This window comes from Pinus tabuliformis, chromosome 9 (assembly GCF_031772625.1).
Source record: "Pinus tabuliformis cultivar Carrire ecotype Pingquan chromosome 9, CPIR1, whole genome shotgun sequence".
Lineage (NCBI taxonomy): Eukaryota > Viridiplantae > Streptophyta > Pinopsida > Pinales > Pinaceae > Pinus > Pinus tabuliformis.
In genome coordinates, this window is record NC_142307.1 from 1,269,291,083 (window position 1) to 1,269,301,591 (window position 10,509).

A 10,509-nucleotide genomic window follows, 5' to 3' on the forward strand; every position below is an offset into this window, starting at 1 on the left:
AGTGTTCAGTGACAACTATAACCAACAAGACTACTGGAATTAAAACATATTTCACATGGAGCTTCATAACTTAGCTCAATGAAGTATTTCCAATGATCAACCTGCTGAGAAGAAAATCAACATGACAACATAACAACATGAAAACCATAATGACATGACACCCATATTGCTTCTTGGATATTTATAACACAGTTAATGGTGGTATTTACATCCATATACATTAGAGAAGGATACACAGCCTACATCTGATCCACCATCTCCTATGTAGCTTCATCGGTCCCAAAGTGCATCTGCTACACTTTAAACTACTCGACTTCTTGGTTCCAGAGCATGAGCATCTTTTTCTAAAATATACACTAAGGTTGTGGCTGGAATTATCCATCTAGATCCACCTATAATACAGAATAGTCAATCGCATGATCAACATCTTGAACATACTTCTTAGGAAATGACACACAGAAAACATCATGGATTTACACTGTTGGAGGAAATGCAAGTTAATAGGCTACTAGTCCAATCCTTTCAATAATCTTGAAAGGTACACAAAATCAAGGTGCCAACTTGGCACATTATCCAATCCTCAAGGAGCTCTTCTTGGGCTTGATGCAAAAATACATCTATTCCCCAACCTGAAACTCCCTAAACAACCTGTTATGATCTGCCTAAATTTTTTGTATGTCTTATGTTACCTTTAGATCCTTCTTGATTACTTTCATTTCATGTTCCATCTCTGCCAACATATCCAGTCCAATCAACACCTTGTTCACTGTATGACTCCAACTGATGGGAGTATTACAACTCCACCCATACAATGCTTCAAACAAACTCATCCTCAAGGATTCTGGGTACCCATTTTTATAAGAAAACTCAACTAATGGAAGGTACTCCTCACATCTCCTTTAATGATGCATCACATACATCCTCAACATGTCCTCCAGTATTTTTTTGGTCCTCTTTGTTTTTCCATCTGTCTACGGATGATAAGCTATGTTGAAGGCCAACTTTACCCCAAAAAATGCAAACATCTCCTTCCAAAACTTAGAAGTGAACTTAGCATCCCTGTCTGACACAATATTTCTTAGAACTCCATGCAACCTCACTACATATATGATGAATACCTTTGTCACATAACTAGCTGAATACATAGACTTCACTGGAATGAAATTAGCTACCTTTGTCAATCAATCCACCACAACCATGATGGAATCATCCTATTTAAATGTCCTGGGAAAACTTGTGATGAAATCCATGAAAATTACCTCCCACTTCTACTCTCAAATCGAAATTGGTTGTAGTAGTCCACCTAGATGCTTACACTTTTCCTTCACCTGCTGACAGTCCAAACATATAGCCACAAACTCTACCACATCCTTCTTTAGATTCGGCCAATGATAAAACTTCCTCACTATTGTCAACGTCTTCTGGTATCCTGGGTGACCTGAATATGGTTTTTCATGAAATTCTCGCAAGATAGTATTCTTGAGCTCGCTATTGTATAATACATATAATTTGTCCCTAAATCTAACCAAACCATCTAATGTAAGATGATATTCCACATCCTGATCACTTGTACCCTATTGTAACCTATGCATAAGATCCATGTACCTTCCATCCGATTGTCCTACCTATAATATTTGTTCATGTAAGTCTATCGCATAAGAACTCATAGATGCTACATGATTCACCTATACTTTCTTGCTAAGAGCATCTGCAACCCTGTTCTCCTTACCCTTGATGTACCTGATCTCAAAGTTGAACTCACTAATCATGGCCAACCATCTAGCTTGTATGGCATTCAGATTTGGGTGGTCAAACAAGTATCTCAATCCACTATGATGACTCATCAAGATGAACCGCCTGCCAAGAAGATAATGTCCCACATCTTCAAATAATGGATGATCGCTGCCAAATCAAGATCATGTGTTAGATAATTCTGCTCATGCTCATTCAGTTTTTGTGACTCATAGCACACTACCTATCCTTCCTGCATAAGGACTCCACCAAGTCCTCTCTTGCAAGCATCTGTGCACACCACAAATTCTTTGTCTGGATCTTCAAACTTCAACACATGATAATTTGTCAAAACTACCTTAATTCCTTTAAACTCCTTGTATATTCCTCTATCCATTCAAATTTATTAAATTGCCTTTGCAGTGAAGTAATTGGATATGCAATGTGAGAGAAGTTCCTAATTAACCTCCTATAATAACCTGCTAACCCCATGAATGGCCTTACCTCATCCACATTTCTAGGAGCTTCCCAATCCATACTAGCTCTTATCTTCTCTGGATCTACTACTATGCCTTCCCTAGAAACAACTTTTCCCAATTAATGTACCTTTCTATTAAAGAAACTACATTTTCTAAGCTTGGCATACAATTGATGCTCTCTCAGTAATCTCAACAGTGTTGCTAAGTGCTCAACATGCTCTTCCTCATTTTTAGAATATATGAAGATTTCATCAATGAATACAATAATGAACTTGTCCAGATAAGGATGCAATACACTATTCATAACGCATATAAATGTAGCTGGAGTGTTATTCAAACCAAATGGAACTACAACAAACTCATAATGCTCATACCTAGTCCGTAAAGCAATCTTGTAGATGCCCTCTTCTTTAATGCATACTGGATGATATCCCGATCTCAAATTAATCTTCAAAAATAGTGTTTCTCACTTAAAACTAATCAAATAAATCATGAATCATGGGCAACAGATAGCTATTCTTGATGGTCACTTTGTTCAACTTCCTGTAATCAAGACATAGCCTGAGAGTACCATGCTTCTTCTTCGTAAATAATATTGGTGCACCCCAAGGTGATACGTGTGGCCTAATATATCCCTTCTCAAGTATTTCCTTCAATTATAACTTCAGCTCTACTAACTCAAGAGTGCTCATCTTGTATGGTGCCTTCGATGTTGGTGTTGCCCCTGGTACCAACACAATGGAAAATTCCACTTCTCTATAAGGCAACAACTCTAAAATCTATGCTGGAAATGCATCTTGAAACTGCTGCAAGATCAGGTACCTATTCAATACCTTTGTATCCTCAACATCCTTAACTTTATCACAAGAAATATGCATTTTAATTAAGACACGCCATTTTCTATGACTGCACTTTGCGTGCATAGCTGTCACCATTTTAATTGATGTTGCCTTCTTCTTACCCTGTAAGATTATATGCTCTCCAATGTCATCCAAACACGCAATGGCCTTGTCATAATAATCCAATTTTTTCCTATGAAGATACAACCAATACATACCCAAAATAATGCTATATGATCCCAACGATAATATATTCAAATGTGTTGAGGTAGGCTTACCATTCAACTCGAATGCACAAGCTCTTACCCAATGATAAACTCTCTTCTTTGTACCTATAGCCAACTTTACTAACCAGGATTTTGTATGCACTTATTTATTAAAACCACAAGGTCAGGACTAACATAACTATAATTAGATCCAAGGTCAATTAAAATGGAAAAAACTTGATCACAAAGCTTATTTTTCATCTTGATAACTGTTGTTTGGTGATCTACCTGCCTTTTATCTAGCACTGCATAAATCTGTGGAATGCTCTGTCCAACATCCCCAACTATCTATGCTTCCTTTGTATTGTAAATATGAGGCCTACCACCCTGATTATGTGGAAAATCCCTCTTAAAAGGCTCCTTACCACATGTCCATCACTGCAACCATCCTATACCATCACCTTTATTTTGCTGCCATTCATGTTATGACCCATTGAAATTCTTCTAAGGTGCAACATTTTGTTTCTCACCTGCATCCTCGTGCCTTGTTCTTTTCGGGTGCCATTTACCTTTAGATTTGTCTTTCCCTTTCCAATATTTCTAAGATTATGTCTTGCACTTTAATTGCTCATAAAAATGATTCAATTTCCCAATAACTTCCTCAAGTGACCAAGGTTCATCATACTCAATTTGATCTCTAAATGCTAATGGAAATCCACTGACAAATCTCTAAACTTTGGTCTTCTCATCCTTAAGATACGATACATACCTCAATAACTCCAAGAACTTGGTCGTATGCTCCTCATTTATCATCGATCCCATCTTTATTTCATAAAATGCCTTGGCTTTGTTGTCATACTACCTCTCTAACAAGTACTTCTTCGTGAAAATCCTCTTGAATTCATGCCAACTCAACTATTTTGTTCTGATGTCTCTAGCTTGCTTCACATATTCCCACCAAATGTTTGATTTCCCTTTGAGGATGCAGATAACTATTTTGGACCTCATATTCTTTGTGTATTCATGCAACTCAAAGAATTTATTCATCCCAAGTAGCCATGCCTTTGCATCCTCTGGTTTCTTCAAATACTCATCAAAGGTAGGTGTTAGATCCCTATAATACTAGTGTATTCCATTATTATTATTGTCATTTTATCCCTTTATTCTTATTGTTGTGCCCATGTTATCCCTATATTGTTATTATTGTGCCCCATAGAAGCGCCTATTATTGTTGTTGTGCCCTTATATTATTATTATTATGTCAGCTCTGATTATATTGTGACCCCTTAGACTCCTATATATAGAAAGGAGGTTTTGTCATTTGAATCATCCAAGAATTGTTCATTTGTGTAATGTAAAGGAGGTTTCCACCTTGAAGAGGCCGATTTTAAAGTCGTTGATCTATATTTTTGTCTATTTTGTGCATTGGTTGCATAACATTTGGTATCAAAGGTTTGGATTCTAGGGTTTCACTAATTCAAACAGAACATCGTGGAATTTTTGCTATAAATTGTTTTCTACAAAGTTTCAAAAGCTTAAATTAAAACTTGTTTAAGCTGAAATCTTTATGAACCTCGGGTCCAAATTTTAGATCTTGTCTCGCTATATTTTCAGATATATGATCCAAGGAAATTAGGGGTTTTTCAGGCTCCCGAATTATATATCAAACAGGTGACCTTGGGAAAATCATCATAACTTTCTCTCTCACCATTAGATTGAAATTTTGTAAAACATTACAAAAAGAGAATGGAATTTATTTTTTTTTGTATAGTTTCTAGGTTTGAAGGTCGAAAACAGTGACATGTGGCACTTCAAACAAATTCGCTCTACTGAACTTGTCTATAATCAGATCATCTTGGGAGATTTGGAATAAATATTTCTTGGAGAATCCAATATTGATCAAACTTGTGGGGTTAGAAATAGAACTCACAGGGCTACCAAAGGATGAAATTTCAGACCTTGAAGGTCTGCAATTATAGAGATAAAACAGATTCAATATTGAGCTCCTACAAAACGAAAAAAGGTGTGTAGTCTTTTAAAAAAATTTCATAAGTTTGTTTTGAAAAATTAGTTTGAAGTAATTCAAAGGGCATAGTGAAGCATAACTATCATTAATTAATTCCATGAAGAAAGAAAATGGAAACACCTAGTAAGCTACCTGAAATCTCTACCATGACTCATGAAGAAGAGGAAGAAATGCAACATGATATATCAAAATTACGAGACCAAGTGCAACAAATTTCACTCTCAAAAAAAGTAACAGAAGCTAAGATGGATGGTTTAAAGAATGAAATGGAAGCTAAGATGAATGGTGTGGAAGCTAAGATGGATGGTTTAGAAGTAAACATTGAATATTTGAAGAAAGACATGGAAGGTTTGAAAGGAGGTTTGGAAAATTTGCTTCAAGAAATGCTTCCTAATGGTGAAAAGGTAGTAGAGGAAACTCATGATGAGAACAAAATAAATGTTAATCATGATTCCATAGAATCTAATGTTGGATTGAAGACCCACCATCTTCTAAAGATTGATATGAGGAAGTTTTATGGAAAGGATCCTGTAACATGGATACTATAGATGGAGCAATATTTTGATCTCCATAATGTGCAAAACACACAAAAGGTATGCATTGCAACTTTATATTTAGAACCCAATCATTTTGTATGGTATCAATGGCTTTTCTGTCGTAAAAAAATTGTCACTTGGTCAATTTTTATGGAGGAAATGATAGCACATTATGAGGATACAAAAAGCAACACCTTCTTTAGCCTATTGATAAATCTCAAACAAAAGGGTTCAATAGTGGAAAACATTGAGGACTTCCAAAATTGAATATATGGGTAAAAGATATTCCAGAGGACCATAGAATTGATGTGTTCATATGGACTTTAAAGGATAACATCCAACATGAGGTTCTCCTTTGGGAACTTCATTCATTGGAGAAGGCCTTAAGTTTGGCAAGAAAAATTGAAAGCAAAATTATGGCAACAAGGAATCCTACCACTCACAACTATAAATATGGAAGTGTTGTTGCCCCTAGCCTTCCACAAGCTACAAGGTTGACACCACAAAAATTGGAAGAAAAAAGAGAAGAATGGATTTGTTATAGTTGTGATATAAAATACACTAAAGGTCATAAGTGTGCTAAGAATAAATTATTTTACATAGACTGTGAAGAGGAGGAAGAAAAGGAACAAGAAACATCAAAAGAAGATGATATACACCAAGAACCAACCCTATAGAAAGAATAAATGAATCCGACCATATTTTGTAATGCATTTTAGGAATTACTACTCCTCAAACTCTCAAGATAGAAGGACATATCAAGAAGAAAAAGGTAATAGTGTTCATTGATTCAAGTAGTACCCATAATTTTATTCATTGTAAGATAGCCAAGGAATTGAATTGCGTCCTATATCCAGCACCAAAGTGTCATGTGATGGTTGCAAATGGAGGAACTATAAATTTCTCTAGAAAGTGCCATAATATCAAGCTATCCATGGGAGAATATGTATTGAATAGTTCAATGTTTTCCATTCCATTGGGTGGTGCTGATGTTCTACTAGGAGTCCAATGGCTACACTCTTTGGGTACAATAGCTTTTTAATTTTCAAGAACTTTTCTTGAAATATTTTTGCGAAGGAAAGGAAGTTGAATTAAGGCGTATCGTAGGGAAACCGAGAAAGATAATCATCTCTAATAGCATGACAAAGCTTCTAAAGAAAGGACAAATGGGCGTAATTGCACAATTATGTTCACTAGAGGTTCCCACATCGAAATCATCTATTTCTCCATATCTCCAAAAAGTTTTGGACAAGCATTCTAAGGCATTTGAGACTCCCAAAGGCCTCCCACCTATTCGTGATCATGATTATGCTATTCATTTGATTCCAGGAAGTGTTTCTCCAAAAATCAGGCTTTACAGATAGTCGTATGCCCAAAAGAGTGAAATTGAATGTATGGTTGCAGAAATGTGAGAGGCTGGTATAATTCAACCTAGTCAAAGTTCTTTCTATGATCTAATAGTATTGGTGCACAAGAAGGATGGATCATGGCGCATGTGTCCAGATTATAAGGAGCTCAAAAATCACACTATTAAAGATAAATTTCCCATTCTTGCCATTGATGAATTATTGGGTGAATTACATGGAGAAATTTACTTCACCAAGTTGCATCTTCGTTCGGGATATCATCAAATTATAATGAAGACTGAAGACATTCCAAAAACCAAATTTATAACTCATGGTGGTCATTATGAATTTTTGGTCATGCCTTTTGGCCTTACCAATGCACCTTCTACATTTCAAGATTTGATGAATTCCATTTTCAAACCCTTCCTTAGAAAAATTGTGTTAGTATTTTTTGATGATATACTAATCTACAGCAAGTCATGGAAGGATCATGTTCAACATGTTGACAGGGTGCTCAAACTATTAGAGGAGAAAAAATCATATGCAAAAACCTTCAAATGTTTCTATGGACTACAAGAGGTGAATATCTTGTCATATTGTATCTCATGAAGGTGCTAAGGTAGACCCTAGAAAAATTAAATCCATTAAGGAATAGAAAATCCCCACATCAATAAAGCATCTACGAGGATTTCTTGGGTTGACATGCTGTTATCACAAGTTTGTTAAGAATTATGGGAGAATAGAAGCACCTCTAACAAAATTACTGAAGAAAGATGCATTTTCTTGGACTCCAAAAGAAATAAATGCCTTTGAACATATTAAAGAGGCAAAGTGTCAAGCAGCGATCTTAGCTATGCCGGAATTCACAAAAAACTTTATTGTGGAATGTGATGTCTCATGAAATGGAATTGGTGCTATTTTAATGTAAGAAGAAAGACCCATTGCTTCCGAAAGTCATCCAATCAAAGGAAAGTATTTACACAAAGCTATTTATGAGAAGGAAATGTTGGAAATACTACGTGCACTTAAGAAATGGTGACCTTACCTAATGGGAAGACACTTCAAGGTAAAAATGAATCATGATAGTCTTAAATAGTTTTTAGAACAAAGATTACCTTCAAAATAGCAACAAAAGTGGGTCACAAAGATGTTGGGTTATGACTTTGAAATCATCTACAAAAAATGGAAGCAAAATGTTGTTGCAGATGCACTCTCAAGAAAGGACGACAATGTGGAAGCATTGTTTTGTGCCACTTATATTATCCAACCAGATTGGATTAATGAAGCAATGGATGAATGAAAGAATGACGAAGAAGTTTGGGCACTCATTCAAAATTTTTAGCAAGATGCCAGTAGATCTGATACATTTAGCTGGAAAAATAATTCGTTATGGTACAAATATCACTTATACCTTTGTAAGAATTCCCAACTCAACCGAAAGATTCTTTTGGAATTGCACACCTCTCCCTTAGGAGGGCACTCAGGATTTTTAAATACTTACCATAAGGCTAAGAAATAATTTTTTTTGGATGACCTTAAATATGATATTCAAAATTTTGTGGAAGAATGTTTGGTTTGCAAAAAAAAATAAGGTTGAGACAATTAAGACCCCAGGTCTATTACAACCTGTTCTAGCGGCTACAACCACCCTCCAAAATTTTGACCTGCACCCAAATTCGGAGCCTCCTTTGAGAGTTTCACTTAATGGTCACAGACACTCAAGTTCACTCCATGAACACATGTGAGCTTTCGCATCCGCCTTGCTTGTTCATTCCACCCAAGCTTCTACATGTTGATGTTAATGTCTTTCTTGCGACCATGTTCTGGTCATGATCAAGGTTTTCGCTTCATGTGTACATGTTATGTTTACTATGAAATCATCTATCGCACTCACACAAGGGGTAACATCCACTGTCACAAAAGCATCATCATAGTCGATCAACAAAAAATCACAAGTGTCGCATTTGTTGCTTGCACCGTCGATCAATCATGTTGCACATGTGTGTCAGGTTGGTTTGAGTCGTCTTGTCATCAAGTCATGTTGGTGTGTGTTTGCAAGATCACGTTCGCATCTTTCACTTGTTCACACACTTAGTAATTTTGCTGAAGTTCTGATGACCAAACTCCCCTCTGATAGTTGAACTATCACCTAGCCATCAACTCGATTGACTGTCACCCAAAACAGCGCAAAAGAATTAATCAAGGCTTTTCAAGTTGCGTTGCTCGCAAGAAATCCAATCAACTTTCATGTTGGCCACCCGGAAAGTCGAACCCGGAAGCCACCCTGAGACTGACTCCCCTCAATAATTACGTAGAGGCTACTGACCTTTCCCGCTCTGCTGACTGGTGAAATTACACAGACAGGTCAGATAAACACCCAGTGCCCATCCTTGTCTCCCTTAGAAAATTGCATAGTTTTCCCAGTTAGTCTTCCCGATAGTCGATCAGTTGTTCATCCAGAATATTGCGTAGTTTTCATGAGCAGGCCTTCTGCTACCTAGAAGTCCGCTCAACTCAAAAATTTCATAGAGAGGATCAGCAGGCCAGCCTCCTAGCCTTAGTGTAGTTTCCCTCGCTAGAAAGCCCCAGCAACAGACTGCCAATTGCCTCTAGGAATTTCATAGTTTCTGCTGCCTAGCTCTTGGCAACTGACTACCTATTCCCCTTTGGAATTGTGCAGTTTCTGCTGCCAGTGACCCAGCAACCAACTATTAGTTCCCTCCAAGAATTGTGCAGTTTTGGCTACCAGGATCCCAGCTAGTTCCTCCAAAAAACTGCGCAATTTCTGCCTACTGATCCTCAATGCAGTGCGGCCTGTTCCTCCAGAAAATTGCGCAAATTTTTCTATCAATCCCTTATTGTCACCCGTTCCAAAAAATAAGAAGATTATGTCTTCCTTTCCTTCCTATAGCCCTGACTTTCCCACCCAAAATTTGCCCAGTTTTTCCTTCCAACTAAGCCAAACCTCGCAGACAATGACTATCGACTTGGATTGTCCATCTTCATGGCCCAGTGGCTCTTGCATAGTTTTGATCAGCAATGCTCGGAGCCATGATCTCGCCTCCCAACCTTGCTACCTCTCCCAGTCACCTGCATCCAAAATGATCACATGTCATGGTAGACTAGGAGGTTTTGTATTTGATGTTGTCTCATCATGAGTGACTGTAGGTACAAGTACACTAACAAACATGGCGCGAAAATGAATGGGATGAACGAAGGGAGAACATGTAGAAGGACAGGTTCACCAACGGATAAATGAAAAATTCATGTGAAGAGACGTCATCGCAAATGGATGATTATGAAAATATGTGTTCGTGGAAGGACGAACGAGAAAACATGCAAGATG